At 42.5% G+C, this 22,911-nt stretch overlaps 1 long non-coding RNA gene across 1 annotated transcript; it reads left to right on the forward strand.

Annotated features, from left to right (window-relative positions):
* The first annotated feature begins 12,236 nt into the window (after positions 1 to 12,236).
* LOC144026019 (uncharacterized) lies at positions 12,237 to 14,004 on the forward strand. The gene is made up of 3 exons (XR_013285023.1): positions 12,237 to 12,534; positions 12,978 to 13,208; positions 13,469 to 14,004. It is a non-coding gene; the product is annotated as an uncharacterized LOC144026019 (long non-coding RNA).
* The last annotated feature ends 8,907 nt before the right edge of the window (positions 14,005 to 22,911 follow it).

The following is a 22,911-nucleotide window of genomic DNA, read 5'->3' on the forward strand; positions in this document are numbered from 1 at the left end:
TGTAGTGAATGTTCGAAATGAATGTCACATTCCGTGAGGAAAGTCTGACATCGTCCAGGTTCACCGGAGTATCGTTCTGGGGAGGCCAGTCTCAAGCCTACCCCGGTGAATGACGTGGTCGGGACGGAGAGTTCGGGCTGAGGTTGCTGTCCTGTGGTGGATGGAGCCCGGCGCCGCATGTAGCTCACCAGCTCATGGACCTGGCTCGACAGCTCCCCCAGCTGCGACACCATGGCTTGCTGAACCCTTTCATGGTTCTCAAGTCGGACCTCCTGGCTCTGAAGTGTAGCATCGACCTTCTCTGCTGGGTCCATGCTGGCCGAAGTGTACTGACACAACGTGGAAAGGTAGGACTCAGACGCAGGATGAAGGTAGGCCACCAAGGCAACAGATTTATTTGACGACAGCAGCCGTCTCCTCTCAACCAGATAGGAGAAAAGGGGAATCAAAAAGTGGAGAACAAAAAACGCTCCACTGGGGAGGAAAAACAGGCACAAGGAACAGGGGACAACTAAAGGCGCTCCGCTGGGGAGGATAACAGGCTCAAAGGCACAGGGGAAAACTAAGGACGCTCCGCTGGGGAGGAAAAGGCACAAAAACAAGGCAAAAAGGCAAGATAACAGGATCAAGGACTCGAGGACTGTGGAACGCTTCCATGCACAAACGTGACACTTCAGCAACGGAGGGGAGACGGCTGATGGCTTTTATTGCGGGGGTTGATTGGTGGCAGGTGGCAATAATCATGGGCGGGGACCGGTAATTAGCGGGCAGCAGGAAGGGCAAGAGACCTGAGGTGAGAGGGGAATTAGTATTTCAAAACAAAACAGGAAACATGACTACAAAAATAAAAGCATTAACCGCCACGCCGGTGGCGGCGTGACAGGCGTAACTCGTTTTTTTTTCTCAACATGCATGGAAAAGCTGAGATCTGGATTTAACATACATTTTGGTATGTACGGGGTGCTTTCAATAAGTTTTGAGACTTCTTTTTCATATGGACAGTTATAATCATTCTACAATCTTGTAATATTGATATGTCATCAACATACAGAATAGGACAAAAGTTTGGACACACTTTCTTATTCAATGCATTTGCTTTATTTAGGCCGTGGGGTGAACCCCCAAAAAGTGCCTCGAAAATGAGTTTCGCTCCACTGTCTGGGCACTACTTGTTCAATGCATTTTTTGATAGATAATACCCTTCTGAACTTTGGGTTAAAAGTTCACCCAATGTTTTCCTGCCCCAATTTTGTCACAAGCCAGAAATGCATATATAGGTAAATAACAAAAAACGAAAATCTTGTGCTGCAGTTTTTGGTTGTAAAACGTCTTACATTAAATTTGGCAACAGAAAATCATTCCCAGATGTTATAAATACATGCAATCATGTGAATTTAGATAATTAAATATATTAAATTTGTGCCAAAAAAACGCTTCAACTAGAAGTGAAACCAGCACACGGATGTTACATTTAGCTATGTTTATGTTTCATATATGAAAACAATTCACAACCTATTACGTAATGAAAGGTACACAAGAAGCAGCATACATCGGCCAAAAATACTACCATGCACCACAAACCTGGAACAAGGCAAAATGGACTAGATGGAAATAGATGCATTCAGAGCCCAGATTATTATAACATATAGAATATTTATTAAAGTATCAGATTATGTCATCACAGCATGTCATTTATACCCCCCCCCCCCCACCCCCCACCCATGCCCGACACACAAAATATATTAATAAAAAAATAATAATAATCAAATAAAAATCAAATGTGCATTCACAATAAAACCATGAAACTTCAATGGAACAGCTTTGTTTTGGGCATTTTTTGTGTGGAAAATGGAATACAGACATTTTTATTTTTGCTTGAAAAGTGTTAAAATGGAGAGTTAACATCAAACAAACAAACAAAATGGCAGATTTTACATAGATTTTACAGCCCTGCACTGTAAAGTGTCCTCGTATGCCCTGTGATTTTCCAACCTGATGTTGTACCAGCTAAGTGTTAGTGTCACTTTCTTGGCTTACGTCAGTAGACTCAGTAGTTGATGTATCTGATGAGTGAGGTACCCTGTGTAAAGGTTTGTCAGTTGTTGATAATGTCTCTACAAAAACCATTTCAGAGGTGTTGCTCGAAAGGGGTGTGAAAAACCAGCTGGGGGAAATCACGCCTGAATCTTCGTTTCAGTATATCCTGCCTGAAATAGAAAATTAAAGGGAAAGATGAGCACAAGATACACATATTCACATCACACTAGGGCTGCTCTATTATGGAAAAAAATTATCATCACAATTATTTTGGTAATAAATGAAATCAAGATTATTCAAAACAATTATATTTTGTTCAAATCAAGAAAATATTTAAACATTTGAAAACAAGACAATTACAATCATAGAATATATAATTATGTAAGTTGCTTTTGGATCCAACAAAATTCATAATATATTATTATTATTATTATTATTATTATTATTATTATTATTATTATTATTATTATGTTAGCAAAAATTAGAAGTTGGGGTGCAGTGTGTGCAGTAAGCTAGTTTTGACACGGGTGTGTGGTAAAATAACTCGTGTGGGCGTGCCACAACTCAAAATTAGTATTATTAGTGCTGCAGCTATCGAATATTTTGGTATTCGGATATCCTACTGAAAATTCTAGTGAATAATCGTATATTTGGATAGAAATAAAAATGCACCTATATACTTACTTGGTCAAAGAACAATTATAAATACAGAAGAAAAAAAAAACACATTTGCATGTAATAATTAACAACCAACTGTTTTTCATTTTTAGAGAATCAATTTTATTTATTTATTTTTTTCATCATCTCATCTGCCTGCAGCAACCCGCCTTTACACAAAAAAGAATTACATTATAAGTGTTATTGTCACATCACCTCTTTACAGTATATGCATATCACAGATTTAAGTAAAGTGTTTGTTGAGGTTGGTGAGAGAGAGTTTGGGGGAAAGGGAGGGTGTAGCTGTGACTCTCTATTATGACTGATGGGCACAGGTAACCCGAGTTTGGTAACCACTGTTGGATTCACTCGATAAATCATTCAGCAGCTCGCGTTTTTACTAAACTATAGCCTTAAAACTTAACCTAGCAACAAATTATTTTCAACCCTATACTAAATATCGGTCACATTAATAACAGAAATGGGCACGCGTGTGTGTAGCACATACCTGCCGACAATGTTTCTGCTTTGGCGAGATGATCCCTCTTCCGTGTTCCTTCCGTCCCAGGCGAGTATACTTTGAGATTTATTTTTACAAATGATGCAGATGGCTGGAAGGACGGGGCCAGCTGAAGCGATGGGCAAACCTGAACGGGAACGAAGTTTTTTCCCCACTTTCTTTTTAACTTTATTCTCCTTTCGCTCTTCTTCGCTCTCCGACGTTGTGGTCGCCATTTTTGATATGCGGTTGCTATGGTGAGGAGAAAGCAGCAGCTACCTGATTGGCTCATGTGACCTAAATCACACCGCTACCGACCTAATGGCACTACGCCCACACCAGAGATCACTGCGCCTCATCGCAAAATAGTGCCGGGGTTTCACCACCGAAAACACAAAATTGGCGGGTTTTCACAGGGTGAACTCCACGGATTCTTACTTACTACTGATAAATCTATTTTATGAAGTAAAGATTATTTAGTGCCCCTGGTAGTGGAGCGAAACTGAACGAAAACGTGTGTGACCTGACGGCCTAATTCTCATGACTGGTTACTTTGTAGATGTAGCGATAATTGGGTCGTCTTTGGGACGAATTAATAATCTGGACGTTACAGAGGTAAATTATATTTACCTCGATAACCTCTTGGGGCACCACGTTGGTTTTGCTTTGGGTTAACAGGAGCAAACAACGACCAAAATCCTTCCTTCATCAGTCATTTATAGTCTAAAGTCGCCACACTCGATATTCAGTGGTTCGTTGTACTAACAAAAGAATAATAATCCACTCGGAAACACAGATGACAGGCGGAATAGAGTTAATAAAACATACATTTATTCACGATTGCTACACTACACAATCAAAACACTGCCTATCTAACTATTCTACCGTCAGAAGAAAAGAAATAAAATAAAGCGAATGAAAATAAGGAAGGAATGCGAATGAATAAGGAAACAGGGAAAAGATAAATTTGACCTGCCAGATTTGTGATATGTTTCAAACGTAAGTGGCACACAGTGGATACGCCGAGGTAGAAATCAAACGCACACTTACGAGAATCGTTTGCGTCGAACGAGCAAAAGGGTCTTGTGAAAAAGGGGGAAAAATAGTCAATGTTCGTTGAAAAAAAGCAAGAAAATCAAAAAAGGGTTTATTCCACAGGTGAGCAAGGGAAGCCGCTCGGGGGCTGACGTAGTTGCGCGGCTCGTCCCTTGATTGGTCGGCGACTCGGCGAGGTTGATTCTCCGGCAAGGTTGGTTCTGCCGGACAGCTGTCCGACTCCAGGTGTTGGAGCTCGGTCCGCTACGCGCCTGCGTACGGGGAAGGCCAGCCCTTGGAGGTGAGCTAGCACCGCGGCGGGGCGCCACCGAATAGCAGGTGGTGCGGAGCGGCTTAGGTGCACAACCTTGAGTCTGGCGGTACGTAGCAAGTGTACCCCGGGGCCGCTGAGCTCGCCGCTGGCGGGCAATCACCGATGGTGAAGAAAAAAGAAAAGAAAAAAAAGGTAGTAAAAGAGTCTTTGGGGTCAGCGTTGCAGTTTGCACCTGCTTTGGCGTGGCGTGGAGCGAGTGTCTGCTCTCGGCAACGGTTGCTGCCAGAAAAAAAAAAGGCCACGTGGTTGGCAAGTTTCTTGGAACAAAGAGTTCGAGCAGGCTGGGACACTTGCAGGTCGTTAGCCTGAGGATGATGATGTTGGAAGAGAGTTTTTGGAAGAGAGCAAGAGACCGAGCGAGGGGTCCCCTCGTCTTTTTAAAGTCTATGGGCGGGGCTTCAGTAGGTGGTGGCACACCCTTCTGTTCGCTCGCGCAGACTTTAAAAAAAAATTATTAAAGGGATTAATAATTTGGCATTAAATTTGGTCAGTCTGGCAAATCAGTTTTCCCACACAACCCGTTTAACACACATCGTAATTAATGCATCATAAACTAACTTGTGAGGTAACCTCGACTTGTCTAATCTGACTGAACTGAAAGATATTGATTATCTTTCATTCTTTATGGAGTACAAATGAAATAGGATGTTCATACACACAAAGACATAACATGAATCATTCGTAGTTCAGTTATCTGTCAAGAATTATCATGGTATAAATGTGTAAAATGCGGTTACTTATGTGAATTATCACTAAGGATAGTTCCAAGTTTCATCACTTGACGGTGGTGTTGCTCCATCTAGGGCCCCCCTTGGAAGGGCGAGACGCCAGAATATCCTTTGTGATTGATAAGAAACTTCATAAACATTCCTTTGATCAGTCGTTTGTATATTCCAATCATTGGAGCCATTTGTTCGGGCTCCGAGAAGACGGGCTTGAATACACTCCTTCGGCAGACGCATAAATTCCTTTGTCACCTGGTCAGCGGCTTCAAAAGAGCTTTGTTGGCGGTTGGGTGACCACCTGCAGAGCTAACCAAGCTTAGATCCTGTCTGGGCAGTGGAATATTTATGCAACTGCAGAGAATTTGCTTTAGAAGAAGCAAACTTAAAAAAAAAAAATTAGAGAGTAGACTGGGCCATAGGCAATAGTTGTTACATAGATTTTCACTTAAGGCATCAAAACTATGTATGAACTGATGTGGAGTCATATACTTAACAAAAAAAAATAACTGAAATAACTGAAAACATGTTTTATACGATAGATTCTTAAAAACAGCCTTCCTTTGCTCTGGTTACTCTTTTGCATACTCTGGGCATTCTTACATCTGTGAACTCCTTCAAGATGGGTGGAAAACACTTTCAGGTGACTAACTTTTGAAGCTCATCGAGAACCCAAAAATTTGCAAAAAAAAAGTCATCAGAGAGGGTGGCTATTTACTTGTGTATTTTTTTCCCCACCTTTTTTGTTAAGTACAGAATTCCAAATGTGTTTGTTAGTTGTCATAGATTTGATGCTTTCAGTGAGAATCAACAACGTACATAGTCATGAAAATAAAGCAAATGTATTGAATAAGAAGGTGTGTCTAAACTTTTGGCTTGCACTGTAGGTCAAATGAGATAACATAGCAATTGTTATTCCAGAATGAAAGAGACAACTGCACGTGGAGATTAAACGAACCTTACTAAACCACACTTGTCACAGCTGAGTTTTTGCAGAATGCAGTTGGGACGGGAGGACACTTTAGAAGCGCGATATTCAATCAAATTTTGTGTTAAGCTCAGAAAGAACACTATGCAGACTTGAACTGCTTCAGACTACTTATAGATTACCGTAACTTGCATGGGCAGAGCATCAGTGTTTCGTTGACACAAAAGGTTTAAAAGGTGACAGAGAGTCTGAGAAACACTGAGATGAGGGAGGCGTCGGTGGCATTTCCACCAGGACAATGCATCTGTCCTCAACTCCATCCGTGTTTCCAACTTTTTGAATGGTCATCAAGACAGTTCCTCACCCTCCCGACAGTCCAAACCTTGCTCCCTGTGACTTTTGCTTGTTCCCCAAGCTCAAAGAAAACCTCAGAGACAGTCGTTTTGAGACCATTGAGGACATGTAAGAGGCTGTGGTGAGTGTGATGTGAACACGTTCATGTTCAAGTGCTGTCAATCGATTCAAATTTGTTAACTAATTAATCGCACAATTTTCCACAATTAATCTAATTTTTCTACTTCTGCGTCTACAATTTTCTACACAACTTGTAAATCTTGAAATCAATGTAAAATCATCAAATAGAACGTATATTACATTTCTTAATTCATGTTTTTGTGTCCTACCAACAAATTCAAATATTACACGGCTTTTTGAAGGTGAGCCTGGCCATTTAGTCCCCTCAGCCTCTCACTTTCTTGTGGAAAGTGACATGTTCATGGTGGCGGGGAGAATGATGGGCCACTCCTTTCTTCATGGAGGACCATGTCTGCAGGGACTCAGTCCTGCTGTTGTTTATGTTCTGCTTGGTGGGAATCCTGAAACTGCCACTCTTACACTGGAGGACTGTCCAGACCTGGACATCAGAGAAACAATCAGGCTCGTATGTTTATTTATTTTTTCTTTGTTTATACATTTTACAATGGGGTACCATTTAATTGTGTATCCATTGTCCACGATGAGTGATGTTATATACTGTTTTGAAGCTTGAAGGGGGATCTACACTTTCCGATAAGGATAAACAAAGTGTTCAGGACTTGGCTTTTGCGTGGGACCTACCTTGCCTTACCGAGAACAACAGGAGGTGGCTTTTTGAAAAGTTGGTGATTCATGCTGTGAGTTAACGTTTTGAAAGTTTGATAAATGTCTGTTCAAACACAAGTTATATGTTTTGGTTGTAAAAGTACATAGCTAAGTTTCTTTAAAAAAATATGACAATTAAAATGATGCAGTCTTATTGCTATTAACAGGTAATAGGACGTATCGTATGGCAAATTAAGCAGCTCAGACGAGGAAACCACAATGTGGACACTGATGACCCAAAGACCTGACACTGTGACATTGCTTTTCCCTAAAGATGTGGCAGGGGGTCTCAATGCTGAGGTTAATTTTAATTTCAATTATTCTGCTCTTTCAATGTTAATTTTGTGGTAAATATTATGGTTCATACCTGTCATCATCTGTTACTGTTTCTTTTTCAGTGTGGTAGTGACAAATAGTTATGTTTGACGAAAGAATGCAAAGAATAAAAAGTTATCATCTTCTCATGTTATTTTTTTTAATGCAGGTACTTCTTCAGAAAATCACATGGCCTCATGAGGATGACAGTGATAATGATGATGACGATGTTTTTGTTGAAACTAAGTGCCGCATATCAGGCTATCTGCGGCAGTTCATTGCTAATGGCAAGTTTACTTACTTTTCTTAAGGGATTGGCTAATATATTTTGTGTAAGCTGTCTGTGTCATGATGACTAATCAATAATTTAAATCCACTCTATAGCAACACCAGAAGAATTGGAAAAGCTAGTGAAATTCTGGACCGGATGGGAGGTCCTACCACAGTCTCTCTCAATTGAAGTTATCGGTGGCAGATACCCCACAGCTTCCACCTGCTTTGAGACTTTGCGCATACCAGGGCACTATAAAGACTACCCTTCTTTTAAACAAGACATCCTCGCCTGTATTGACACTTGCCATACAGGATTTGGTTTGTTGTGAGCTACTATTGTCAGATAGTTTTAGTTGAAATGTGTTTGTTAAAGGGGCTGTCTGCCGGATTCACTCAGGAAAATGCACTTTTTAAATACAGGATGTACACACTTTAACTTTCTCTCAGTCTACACATCTGTTTTTGTTAACCTTTTGTGGTAATTTCGTCCTAAACCCCCACCTCCCCAGCCTGTATTTTGCCATTTTGTGTTTGTTTTGTAAACAGCACGACGTTTCAGTGGAAAGACAGTGTTTACAACCCTCCAGCCAATCGCAGAGCGGGGGGTTGGCGTGTCGCAAACGGGCGAACATGTCAGCTGCGTGACGTCACTCCCGCGGCAATTTGAAAACACGCACAGATTTTTTTTTTCTTCACTCACTCATTCATTCACACACGTAAACGTCTGTGAGTCAATGAGTGAGTGAAAAATAAAAATAAAAAATCCGTGCGTGCTTTCAAATTGCCGCGGGAGTGAGTCACGCAGCTGACACGTTCGCCCGACCCCGTTTGCGACACGCCACCCCCCGCTCTGCGATTGGCTGGAGGGTTGTAAACACTGTCTTTCCCCAGAAAAGTGCCGATGTTTACAAAACAAACACAAAATGCAAAATACAGGCTGGGGAGGTGGGGGTTTAGGACGAACTCACCACAAAAGATTAACAAAAACACAGATGTGTAGACTGAGAGAAAGTTAAGTGTGTACATCCTGTATTTAAAAAGTGCATTTTCCTGAGTGAATCCGGCAGACAGCCCCTTTAAGCTTGTTCATATTCTGACATTATGAAGCCCACTTCAATTACCCATTGTCTAATTGCATTTTATAGGAACCCATTTTTGCTGGCTTTAGATTACTTAAAACGTTGAACATAAAAGTTGAACTTGCACTGACATTTTCATATTGTTACAGATTTAAAGCTCTTTGTATTATTAAAAAAAATCTGTGAAGCTTTCACACAAACATTTGGTCATTTATATGATGTTTTTGTGTGACAAAATTTCTTGAAAATTTCTGCACTCACCATTAATGTGTTGACAAAAGTTTTGAGTGGATTTGACTGTACTTTTCATGGATAACTGAAAGGGATGAAAGTCTGCAAAGTCACAAGTCTTTCTGATCAGTTTAATCAGTTACTGAAATTGCTCACAAAACTGAACAGCAGCAATGTAAATGTAACTGCCAAATGATTGAGAATCAGCTCTTGGGTTGACAGCATCTCTGAAAAGTGTGAGCTGTTCATCGGTGAGCGGGCATGCTGTGTGTGGGACAACAATGCTCACGTGGTCATCATAATGAAGTCCACTACTTTCCCAGTCAATGTCCGGAATATCAATGCCCTACAAAGAAATTCAGTACAGATCATTTTAGATTGTATGAAGTTCACAACAGGCACAATTTGAAGTACCTGTAGCTTCTAAATTAATAGCTAATCATGAACTACATAATTCATTCAAATCACGTACAGTATTTGCATGTACCTCTGTGTTTTCACATCCTGGAGCTGGATAGTATGTGTTGCCGAGCTCCCAGAGCTGGTTCGGTGTCATTTGGCTTTCTGTCCTCAAAGGATGGTTGTCCCAACCACTACGGAAACTATCTAGGTCATCTTGCAGGCGAGGGAGGAACACGTAGTGGCAGCAGAAAAGGTGAGTTGGATCAGTGATGCTCAGGAAGCCCTCTTCTTCAAGGTAATGAAGAAGTTCATAATAGACACACGACACAGATGCCCACAGGTCTCTCCATAGCCGCTCAATCCTTAACATAAATAAATAAATACATAAATAGTGAAATGATTTTAAATATTTCGTATCCTCGAGTGGACAAAATTTAAGATTTAAAATATCAAACCTATTTAAAACCATGACTTTATTTTACATAATAATAATGCATCTGATTTATATATAGTGTTTTCCTGGACAATCAAAGATGCTTTACAAAGGATACATTATTCATGACATTACACATTCACACTCTGGTGGTAGTAAACTGTTACTGTTAAGTAGCCACAACTGCCCTGGGGCAGATTGACATAACCCAGTACTTTTGAAATTGGACCATGTTTCACACATACTGCATGTTATTACACCATATGCAAGTGTGACAAATGATATTTGATGGTACTCCAGCTAGCAATTGTAAATTCCTTACATACAGGTGCTGGTCAGAAAATTTGAATAACGAGTAATCGTCAATGTAGTGACATAATTTGTTGGAAAATGTTACATTTGCATGATATTTTTGTGTCTTTCTGCCAGAACCATCAAAACTGAAACAGATAAAGGCTTGATGTAGTCACTTTGTATGTGGTGAAACAAAATAACAAAAGTTTCACTCAAATTATTCAAATAAATGGACTTTTACTCGCAATTCTAATTTTCTGCCTGGCACCTGTACTACAACTACAGGTTATCAGTGAGATGGCAATTTTCTGTTAGCAGCATAATTCTACTGAACAAACCTTTGGTTGTGAACACTCTTCCCTGAAATAAAGCTGCTCCTTCCAGTTCCTGACTGTGAACATAACACATGCAACATCCACGTTTTCCACTCCTTTATCTGCACGTACCCTAAAGGGAAGACAAAATTCAATTGAACTTTACTTATAGAGCATTTTAAAACTTGCATTGGCTGTATTCAAAGTGCTGTACATGGAACATAAATCAAAACACTGAAATATCATATACTATGTATTGGAAATTAGTTACAAATAATTGTTTAATATATGGCGGCATGGTAGTCGAGTGGTTAGCACGTCCGCTTCCCAGTTCTGAGGTCTCCGGTTCGAGTCCAGGCTCAGACCTTCCTGGGTGGAGTTTGCATGTTCTCCCCGTGCCCGCGTGGGTCTTCTCCGGGTACTCCGGTCTCCTCCCACATTCCAAAGACATGCATGGCAGGTTAATTGGGTGCTCCGAATTGTCCCTAGGTGTGCGTGTGAGTGTGGATGGTTGTTCGTCTCTGTGTGCCCTGCGATTGGTTGGCAACCAGTCCAGGGTGTCCCCCGCCTACTGCCCAGAGCCAGCTGAGATAGGCGCCAGCAGCCCCCGCGACCCTTGTGAGGAATAAGCGGTCAAGAAAATGGATGGATGGATGGATGTTTAATATATACAACAGTGCAATGAGAGTGGTTAGAGAATCTGGCAATACAATTTTTAATTTTTATTTTTTATAAATTTGTTAAACACGCTAGTTCTGCATTCATAATTTGTCTTACTCAAGGACAAGAAAGAAACAGGATTAAAGTAGCCCTTATATATCATACAAGAGAACATGTAATTCGTTTTGAGATGTTAATTTTTAATTGGTAAGGTTTTTAACGTACATTGTAAAATGTCTTTAAGTGGGATCTTTAAGCACTGTAATTGCGTAAATATTACTTTCCACCACTGTAGTAGAACTATAGAGTATAACCTTAACCTTCAGCCTATATTCATATACCTGAGGGGAAAACCAAACTTCTCAACTGATTCTTGGAAGAATGCCAGAGCGGTTGATGCGAGGTTGTTGGAGGCTGCACCAAGATACATTATCTGCAGTACAAATTCAAATAAACCTCTATGAGACACAAGTATACAAATGTAGTATGCACTTTATCCAAAAAATTGTGTCAACCTTACGGGAAAAGCCATCAATGCCTCCAAAGATGACAAAGTTATAACTGAAAGAGAGAGGGGAAAAAAAGTTTGACATGCTGTAGAGGTAAGGGGGGGGGGGCCTGTACAACACACTGTTGCACATAATAGTCAAGACGAGTGACATTTTAGGTGGACAACTGTTATGGTGAATAGACAGTGAACTAAAGGAAGCAGTATAGAAAAATATACTGATAACCATACTTAAAAAACAAAAACTTATTTCATTATTTCATTTCACTTAATCATAAAGATTGCCAAATATAAATTTACCGAATCAATTTATGGTTGGTATCTATGTGCATCAAAGCCCGGGGTCCTGGAACCGAGTAGGTCCGTCGAGCAATAGGTCGCTTGCACATGTCGTCACTTCCGCCTCGGATTTCTCGTAGTCGCCATGCTGGGTGGCCTCCATTTACGTAGCGATTCGGTCTAACACGTATCTATCACGTTTGTTTTCTGCGTTTAAAATGGTACATTGTTGCTGCATCGTTGGCTGTTCGAACAAAGCCAAGGGGGAAAATGGTCGGTCTTTTTTCCGAATTCCGAAAATAATTAGGAACCAGGGCCTGGAGACAGAGGAGTGCGGACTCCGGAGGGAAGTCGTTACTTTGGGCTCGTGTGTGCAGCGATCACTTTGTGAGCGGTAAGCTTGTTTACCTTCATTTAATGCATGAGGATTAATAACGTTTCGACCGCCCATATATGGGCAAGTTGCTTATGTTTTGGATTCATGAGCAAGCAAGTTCGGTAGTACAAGCTGGCTAGCGGACGTTAGCCGAAAGCTAACATCGAACATTTTCACCCAAGTAGTGCCAGTGCAAAGTGTTTACTGCTGAAATTGGATTGATTAGTCTTGGGCTTTTAATGCCGATAACATGTTTTTTGGTGGCAAAATGTAAACTTGGAAAAAAAAAAAGAGACAGAAGGGGCTGATGCAAGAAGACAGACCCCCGGGGGTGATGCAAGTAAACAGACCCCCGGTAGCCTACACATCATGCTAAAGAACTTATTCACGGCCACCCTACTGCGGCAAAATAACCAGTCTTTCCATCTTTTATTTGTTTATATATTTGTTTATTTTAACAGGTCGCCCTGCGCCCGTTTTTCTGTCCAATCATCCCGACTGGGCTCCAACATTAAAGTTGGGTCCCAAGTTACAACATCTATGTCTCAGCCCAGTCGGTGCCAAGATATGAACGTGCACAGGAGAGACAAGCAAAGAAAAGACGACTCGAAGTGGCAGAGATTGTTGCAGTTATGCAGCCAGATGGCTCCAGTAACCTGTACCCTCAAGTACTGCTGACATCATTGACTCTGGTATGCCACTCAGAATTCATTACATGATATATTGTATGCATGAGTGAATGTATGTGTTTGTTTGTGTGTGTACATGCACCTTATATTTTAGAGACATTTGGAAGTGTTTATAGAAATAAGTATTTGCCTGTAGCAATGTTCATACATTAAAAAATGCAACAAAATGTGTACATTTCTTTTACACTGATAAAAAAACTATACTACTTTACTATATTAAACCTATTACTGGTACCGTATTTTTTTGTGATTTTTTTCTTTAGGGATCTCATGCCACACCGACTTGATTGCCAATGACATGATGGAAACGAAGGCGAGCATCAAAGCATTGGAGGAGGACAACATGCGACTGTTTGTTTGGCGCTAATAAAGGCAGAGTTTATACAAATTCTGTTGTTGGGTTTGTTTACAAAGCTATACATAATACAAATGACAGGATTTGACTCAATGTGCAATATGGTCCCTCTTAAAGTAATGGCATAAATCTCTATTATTTCTAAAAGCACAAAAAATGAAGTGAATAATGATTAGATGTAGTAATTTCAGGGTTAAAAATTGAACTGTTAATTAATGTAGTTTATTTTAGCACAGGTGCCTACCATCCTGAGATGACGGTATGATGTAATGTTGATAGGGTACGCAATGACTTTCATTATGCTATGTACAGAGGAAAAAGTTGCTCTCTTTTAAATTTGTTTAATGTAAGACAAGTACCAGTACTGTGTTACAGTTTTCCCAATAATCCTTGTTTCACACTTGTCACAAAACCACTGTCCTTTTGGCAGTCTAGATTGGCACACTTCAAGTGATATCATTTGATTTTACAATCTGCTGCAGCACAAAAAACTACTTTATTCCGCATCTTTGAAGTACATGAGCAAGTGGTAGGTGACAGCGGCTGAGCAGGAACACTGGAAGTCCACTGCTGATCTAGTAAATGCTCTCCCGAGCAGTTCAGGTAAGGAGGGGATTTTGGGAAAAAAAACTCTGGCTTTTCCAACTGGCCAAAACAAGCGATCTGGGTGGACTCGCTCAATCACACTTTGTCCACACCACAAAGTCGCAGAAGTCCGTCCAGTTAAACTCATCTGTGCCTGAATCTGAAAATATTACAAACATTGTAATGAAAATATGAAACATAGAATTAAATAAGAAACTACAAAAAGTAAAGCCATACATACCTGGTAATAATATTGGTGTTGTCGTGACAAGTGATGGGAATTGTTGCCATCTGGCACCAGACAGAAATTGGGTGTTGTGACAGCCTCCTTAACCGTGAGATCATAAGAAAAGCTGCCAGTATGCTCAGTAGTTACCATGAACACGTTTTATTGTACTGGAAACTGAAACTAAAAATACGTCCTCTGAGAGTGGTTAACCTTAACCATTTAGAATAAGTTGATTAAGTAACATGTAACTAGTGAAAGGGTAGCATTAAATTTAATTAAGCCACGGGGAGGCTGTGCATAGTTACTTTTTATTCTTATACGCTCTGCCATATTTGCCTGTTATAAAATTGTTAGAAAAACCACATCAGGTAAACCTAGCTGTGCATGTAAACACAATGATAACAGGAAGCCTGAGAACAAATCAACATTTTTGTGTGCAGAATTACCAACACCATGTGGTTTACTTACGTGCAACAGCAACCGTTTCTTCTGATGCGATGTTAAAGTTTACACTCTGTATCCACCCGCTTACAAAATAATTGTAAGCCTCCAGGGATTTGTTGGCGTGTTATGGAGCATGTTGTCAACACGAGGTAGTGAAAAATGTCCAGAGATGTCACATTTGGCCAGCAAGCTTTCTCCGTCAAAAAAAAAATCACCCTTGGTCAGGACGTAATTAGGATAAATCCCACCACACAGAGACACCTTCTGCCTGTATCGTTGTTTTTGATCTTCCGGTAAATTGTGAAAATACTGCGAAAATTACATCAGGTTGATAAGCTCTACCGTGTAACTCGCGAGTGTACCTTGTGAACCGGCGGACACCCAATATGGCGCCCGAAGGAAAAACTCCCATGATGCATTACGATGTGCAAGCGACCTATACATCCTACATGGACCATTCGGTTAATGACACCGGTGGTGTCAACGCGATGCATGGAAGCTCTGACACGGTTATACTGAACCCTCAGTCCTCTGGCTTGCAGGTGGGACATCATTCGATACCCAGAGTTCGGGTGCCTTGACTGAATCTCTCTCACACACTGATCTAACTCTTCATCTGTCATAGTGCTGTAGAGTGCCTTTACAGAGAAATCAAACTCTGCCATACGTCTGTACACTGTTCGTCTGGACATGCCCAAGACTTTAGCTATGCATGTAACAGGCAGATTAAGTTCCAGAAGTTTGCTCAGGTAGTCTGGGGATATAGTCATCCTTTGTCGCCCAGCTGATCCTTGTTTTTGATTTGATTTGATTTGATTTATTTGTTCATTTTTCCTTTCGGACAGCATTGTGACAAACAAACATTTCAACATACAATTTTAACATATGATAACCGAAAAGAAAAAGGGCTGGCAGGAAGAAGCATAAAGCTTATAAATTCCCGCCCCCATACTAAACTAGGACGCATAAAATCAAGAGTAATAGTTAAGGATCAGCAGAGATGATAAAATTTCACACAGTTCAAGTCCATGAAGTTGATTATCCAGTTGATTACATTCGGAGACTTTTGATTCAGGCAAATGGATTACAGAAAGTTCAATCAGTTCATCTTCACCAGTGATTTGATCGCATGTAGTTCATGACAGAAGATTCGTTCAAATAGATTGTTGATCACTTGTTGATTAGTACCATGTGGATTATCACAGTCCAGCAGCTTTATTTTTTTATTTTTATTTTTTTCTTAAGAGCTCAGAATTGTTCATTCGGTAGTCTTACCGATTCAACGTCTTATCATCATTGCTCTTTTTTTTTTTTTTTTTTTTTTTGTGTGTATGTGTGCGTGCGTGCGTGCGCGTGCGTGTGCGTGCAAATACGTATAAATTTATACTCATTAATTCACCTAAAACCTTATAAATATCCCATTACCCTTCGCCTTAACCAGGTACTTCAGAATCTTGCCAGAGTCGTGAGGTTCAAATGGTCAGGAGACCAGAGAAAAGGTCAGAAAAAATAAAGAGAAAAGAAAGATAAATCAAAGTGAAATCCAGCACCGACCAAACACTTCCTGCCTTCCCCATGGTTACAAAATCAAAGTCTTACGCCAACCCCGGAAGCCTCTAAATTCCAGCAAATTAGCGAGATCTCAAGAGACCAGAGGAAAAACTAAAGAGAGGAAGGAGGGAAGGATCGATGAGGTAGAGTGAGATCCATAGAAGCCAGTACATCCAATCCATCAAAGTGAAATCCAGCACCAACCAAACCCCTCCTGCGTGGTTACAAAACCCGAGTCTTATGCCAACCCCAGAAACCTCAAACTTCCAATAAATTGAGATCTCAAGTGACCAGAGGAAAAACTAAAGAGAGGAAGGAGGGAAGGATAGATAAAGCAAAGTGAGATCCACAGACACCAGCACCCACTGATTCAAGGGGCTGTGGGAGGGAGAGGGAACTTCTGGTTGAGTTTCAGTAGATGCTGGCGCGATGGATCTGGCATGCATAAGGACCACTACCAAAGAAAGAAGCCGTCAACCGCGGTCCAGCAAAGCGAGCACCGCCCCCCGCCCCCCCCACCCCCCCCCCGGAATCCCCAGGCCGCGGCAGCACCAAGGCCGCCCCCAAGCCACCCGAGCGGACACTGGTCGGCGAGCCGACCCAGACGCCCGGAACACCCCCGCCCCAGCCCCGGCCCACACCCCCGAGCCCAAGGCCGCAGAACGAGGCCCGGCGGGCCCCCACAGCGCCCCACCGGGGGGGACTGAGGGACTCGGGTCCCAAAACAGGCGCGGGCCTGGGAAAGACGCAAGACGCGAAATTCCAAACAAAAGAAAAGGAAGAAAACTTTTCCTAAGGCTATAAGGCTAGTATCATATTATGAGTAACTAGGGGAAAACGAACAGCAAATTAAAGTAAAAGAGAGAGAACGAAAAAGAGGCTTTCGCCTTCTAAAACTCAAAAAACCCGGGGCCATATTACGGGCCCTAACTCTCTTTTGAAGGGGGGGATGCTGTTTCAGGCACCTGCGTGTCGGTGCAAATCTCCACCCCTGGGGGTGTTCGTCACAAAAAAAAAAAGTCTTAGGTCGGTTAGCGCAACACTATCGTTGCTAGGTACTTAGCTATCGCATCTTCCTATAGCGTAATTAAACACCCAAAAAGTCGTGCGCTATCCAAGAATAACTGAAGGAAAAGAAAAAAAAAAGGGAGGAGGGGAGGAAAAGATACGAAAGGGAAGAAAAAAAAATCTGAGTATCCTCGGCAGTCACGCTAGACTAAGGGAAGGAAGGCAAAGGGGCTTAGTTAGATTAGCTAGACTCACTAACGCTTTAAAAAGAGTACTCTGACCTGCTTTTGAAGGCCTTAAGTACGGGGGAGCTTTTTATAGCTAGCAAAAACTGATTTCACGCAGCATACCATTCATAAGTATTATAACACCTTGAGTGTACATAATCTTTTGAATTCGAGTTGCAAATCGTTTTGTAGTTGTCTAGTCTAGTTCTGCATAATGCTATCGGTGTTACAGCTAGGACCGTATCCTTAAGTGTTGCATCAAGCGTCTGTAAGTAAGTAGCAAAACACAGTATGCTAACTTCTCGCAATCATTCGTAAGCAATCCTGATTATTCAATCAAGGCAATTTCCGCTGCAAGTCCGGGTTCAATCGTTTCTGGCCAACTCACCACGGCGGTCATGCACAATATCAGGGTCGTCATCATATCATACAATCCTCTAGCAACCAACAAAGACAAGCGAATTAGCGTCGCTCGGTGTGGTGTCACTTAGGGGTTCGGTAGGTGTAGCGGGGTGTTGACCCCCCTTTTGCACGTCTAATACTTTTAAACATCGTAGTCAGCTAGGTCAGTCGACGGAGTTTGGCACGTCTGTCGAGGGTGTCGGTTGGGCCGCTGACTCGGAGTCAGCTGGTGACCCCCCCTTTGTCAGTTTCGCGCGCATGCTGGGTCTGAGATTCGCTCGATCGCGTTCCCAGACGTTCAAAACCGCAGTGACTCTTAATCTGGTTTCGGTGGACCCACCTCAGTTGGTCCCCCTGACGTCCTTTATTCATCCTAATTTTGATAGGCGACGGGTGACAGTTTGTCGACGATTTCATATGGTCCTGCCCACCGGGGAAGAAATTTTCGGGCGATGCCCCTCTGGGCACGCGGAGTAGTAGCATTTGGTTGCGCGAACAAGTAGTACCATACTCGATCACCTATTTCGAACTCGGTTCGTGAGGCTTTCCTATCGTAGTAGGTTTTCTGACCTTCTGCACTTTGCTTAAGCCGTTGTTGAGCAAATGCAAACGTGGCCCGGAGGTGGGCTTGCAAGTCCTCCACGTACTGGGAGGCCGTGTATGCCGTGGCTAGGTTTGTTTCTCCTGGCTGGTACATCAGGTGCAGGGGGAGCGTCATTCGCTGTCTGGTCATCATTTCAAAGGGGACCACCCCTGTGGATTCGTGAGGGGTGGCTCGAATCGCCATGAGGATCAGTGGGAGTCGGGTGTCCCAGTCCCGATGGTTGGAAACAACAAACTTTTTCAGCAAATTTACCACGGTGCGGTTAGTCCGCTCCACCTGTCCTGATGACTGCGGGTGATGGCTAATATGCAACTGGGCCTTGATTCCGAGCATTTGCCAAAGTTGTTGCATTACCTCGGCTGTGAAGTGGGTTCCCCTGTCTGAGTTAACCCGTGAGGGCAACCCAAAACGGGAGAACACGTGGTTCATCAGCAGGCATGCAGTGGTGTGTGTGGTGTCGTTTGGAGCAGGCAGGCATTCTACCCACTTGGTGAACGCGCAAACTACTGTAAGAAAGTATTTTTTCCCTCTCAGAGATCTGACCAGTGGTCCCACCCAATCAATTTGGAGATCAGACCATGGGAAGGTGACTCCTTTCTGTTGGAGTGGTGCTCGGTGACTCGGGTTTGTTGGCTGAAACTGGCAGCAAACCAGGAATCCTTTGATGTAGGTTGCTACGTCATTATGCATGCGCGGCCAGTATGCCACCTGTTGTAGTGCGGTGACAGTGGCCTTGAATCCGCGGTGACCTGCATAAGGCGCGTCGTGGGCGTATGTTAGCAAGACCCCCCTTTGGCTCCGTGGAACCACCAACCGCAGGGCAGGCGGAGACGCGGAGTCATAAACCAGAAGGCCCTTAACGAGACGCAGCCTTTGCAGCACGGAGAGCAAGTCTCTGAAGTCGCTGTCGTCACTCAACGCGTCAGGCGACACGGGGTTGGCGACAGGATCAGAAAGGTGCTGAATTATTTTGAAAACCGCGGGGTCGCCGGCCTGTTGGGCGACCAAGTCGGAGGTTCGGACGGGCGGTACGCACGCCACGGGCCCCGTAGGGGTTCGTGTGGGGGTGTCGCGAGACTCAGCGGCAGCCACAGCGCGGCGGCGCGTGAGAACGTGGACCTCCAGGGTGGGCTCGGTGGGCAGCCAAGCTGTATCAAATGTCCAAGGAGTCCCGTTGAGGGCCACTTGTTTGGCTAACGTGTCCGTTAGGTCGTTAAAATGTTTGACAGGTCCTGGGACTTTTGAGTGTCCCCGGACCTTTTTCCAATAGACATGCATATCACTGGAGGCAACCAAATGGTCGCATGTCAAAATGAGGTCGCGGTGTTTAATGGGTTTCTTCGCTGACGTAAGGAGACCATTTCGACGCCACACCGGTAGATGACAGGTGAAGGCGAGGCGGGCATAGTTTGAGTCAGTGCAGATAACCAGCACCGTGACACCGTGTTCAGCTGCCGATTTGAGTGTAATCAGGATGCCAGCGATTTCCGCATATTGAGAAGAGTGGGGGCCCAATTGGAATTGCAGTGGTTTGCACGGTGTGTCGTCGACCCAAGCGATGCCCACCCCAGCCTGCAGCTGGGTTTGGTGGTGGTAAGAGCAGCCATCCACGTAAGCTGTAGGCATGTCTTTGCAGACATGTTCCTCAAAATAGCGGTGACGCGTGAATTCCGGCATCGGTGCCACGGCGGCGTCTGTCGGCGGGGTCGGGGAAGTTGACACACAGTTCTGGCAAATCGCTAGATCGGTACCCAGCGGTAACTTTGCGTTTTTCGTGTACCGGACTCGAACATCGTAACTTTGTAACGCCATAAGCCAGCCGGCAATGCGCGCGTTCGTTACGACGCCGTCTCGAATACGTTGGTTGTTAAGAAAAGTAACCGGATGATGGTTAGTATCAATCGTTACTTTTTGGCATCCAATGTAGTTTGAGAAATGTTTGATTGCCCATACTGTGGAAAGCAGGGCTTTTTCGCAGTTGGAGTATTTCAACTCGGGGCCGTTCAACGTTTTACTGGCGTATGCCACGACGCGTTTATCCTGGTCGTACATTTGGTATAGACCCGCACTCAAACAATGGTCGGAGAATCCTGCTTCCAAGAAAAATTCCTTGTTGCTATCGGGGTACGCGAGACAGGGGGCGGAGCCCAGCTTTTGTTTTAGCATATTCATCGCATTGTTTTGTTCGTCAATCGAAGGGCGTGTCTTTCTTCAGCAGGTTAGTAAGAGGGCGTGCTATGTCAGCAAAGTGTTCAATGAACTGGCGCGAATAGTTGCACACGCCAAGGAAGCTGCGCAATTTTGACACATCGGTGGGGGTTTTGATGTCAAGAAGGCCTTGAATATGGCTGGATTGTGGTTCAATCCCGTTCGGCCCAACCAAGATCCCCACGTAGTTGACCTTCGTGCGACACCACTGACCTTTCAGGAGGGACAGTTTGGCCCCTGCAGAAGACAGCTGTCCAAGAACGTGGTCGATTTCCATCAAGTGGTCATCCAAAGAGGAGCTCCTCATCATAATGTCATCGACATAAATGAGGTTGCCCCTGGCGGCGGCGTCAGGGCACGCCTTGTTGAGGAAGATGTTAAATTCGGCTGGCGAGTTGGCGTAGCCGAATGGACACCGGTTGAAAGTGTACTGTTTGTTGCCAAAGGTGAATGCCAACTTGTATTGATCCCTGGGGTCTACTGGGATCGTCCAGAACCCCGAAGCCACATCAATGGTGGTGAAGAATTTGGCATCTCGAACCTTGGGAAGTTCCTGTTCAAGTTGTGTCATGGGCCAACGCGAAAGAGGAACCTGTTGGTTCAGTTTGCGATAGTCAATGGTTGGTCTCCATGTGCCGTTTGGCTTCAAGACTGGCCACAATGGAGCCGAATAGGTGCTGTTACAGGGGCGAATGATGCCCTTTTCCAGCATGGCGTCGATAGTCTTCTGTACTGGTTCGTAAGAAGCTATCGGAATCTTGTACTGGCGCACGAAAGTTGGAGGTGCGCCGGGCTGAGTCGGGATGCGGACCACATGTAGTGCCGTCAACCCGCAATCCAAGGAGTCCTTGGCAAAAGAGGGTGTGTATTTCATTAACACGGTGCGCAAACGTTCGTGGTCCTGTTCGGACCGGAGCGCGTCGGCGCGGTGCAGAACTTCTTGGGTAACACTTTATAATAACTACCCGTTATAACTAGTTAATAGACCATTAGTAAACTGTTAATTAATGAGTTATTAATGACTTATTAAATGTTTGTTAACTGTTTGTTAAGGTTTTAAAATGATGTCTATAAATAGTAAAAAAAATTATTTTTAAACTGTTAGTTATTGAGCTCTAAATGACTTGTTAACTGTATAGTAATTATTCATAACTATATTTTATAAATTAGTAATACATCGTTAACAAGCTATTAGAAAATTACTTACTAATGACTTTATAAGTATTACTTCATAGTTTGTATAGGTTATTGGGACGTTATTATAAAGTTGCCACTATTCCTCATTTATTACGTGTTAGTAAATGTGGAGTAGTTGCAACTTTAGAATAACGTCCCAATAACATAAATAGAGTAATAACTAATATTTAAGTAGTAGATTAACTCACTTCTTTACAGCAGTTGTTAATAGTTTGTTAACCATCTACTAATACTATACCAGTGAAACTTTGTAGAGGAGCACATGAGTGGAAAAAGTTCAATGGTACGGAAAATTGATATTTAGGCATGGTAAGGCATAGTAATTTTATATTTTAAATTTCACCTTCAAATTCTGTACTTTCAACTTGTTCCACCTGTTTGTTGTTTGACAAAGTTTCATAGTTATTAGTAGATGGTTAACATCTACTATGTAAAGAATTAGCTAATATATAAGTTAAATATTAGTAAGTAGCTAATTTATACTATTGGGATATTATTGTAAAGTTGCAACTGTTCCTCATTTAATAACAGTTAATAAATGAGGAATAGCTACCACTTTAGAATAACGTCCTAATAACAGATTATTATATATATACAGAACTATTAACTGATGCTTAACAAGTCATTATTAAGTAATTTACTAATAGTTTGTTAACTTAGTCTTACTAATTTATAATATATAGTTACAAATGATTAATATACAGTTAACAAGTCATTTATAACTCAATAACTAACAGTTTAATAATGACATATTAACTGTTTATAGTCATAAGTATAAATCCTTAACAAACAGTTAACAAACATTTAATAAGTCATTAACAACTCATTAATTAACAATCAACTAATGATCTATGAACTACTTATAACGGATAGTTATTATAAAGTGTTACCACTTC

Source organism: Festucalex cinctus, chromosome 9 (assembly GCF_051991245.1).
Source record: "Festucalex cinctus isolate MCC-2025b chromosome 9, RoL_Fcin_1.0, whole genome shotgun sequence".
NCBI lineage: Eukaryota > Metazoa > Chordata > Actinopteri > Syngnathiformes > Syngnathidae > Festucalex > Festucalex cinctus.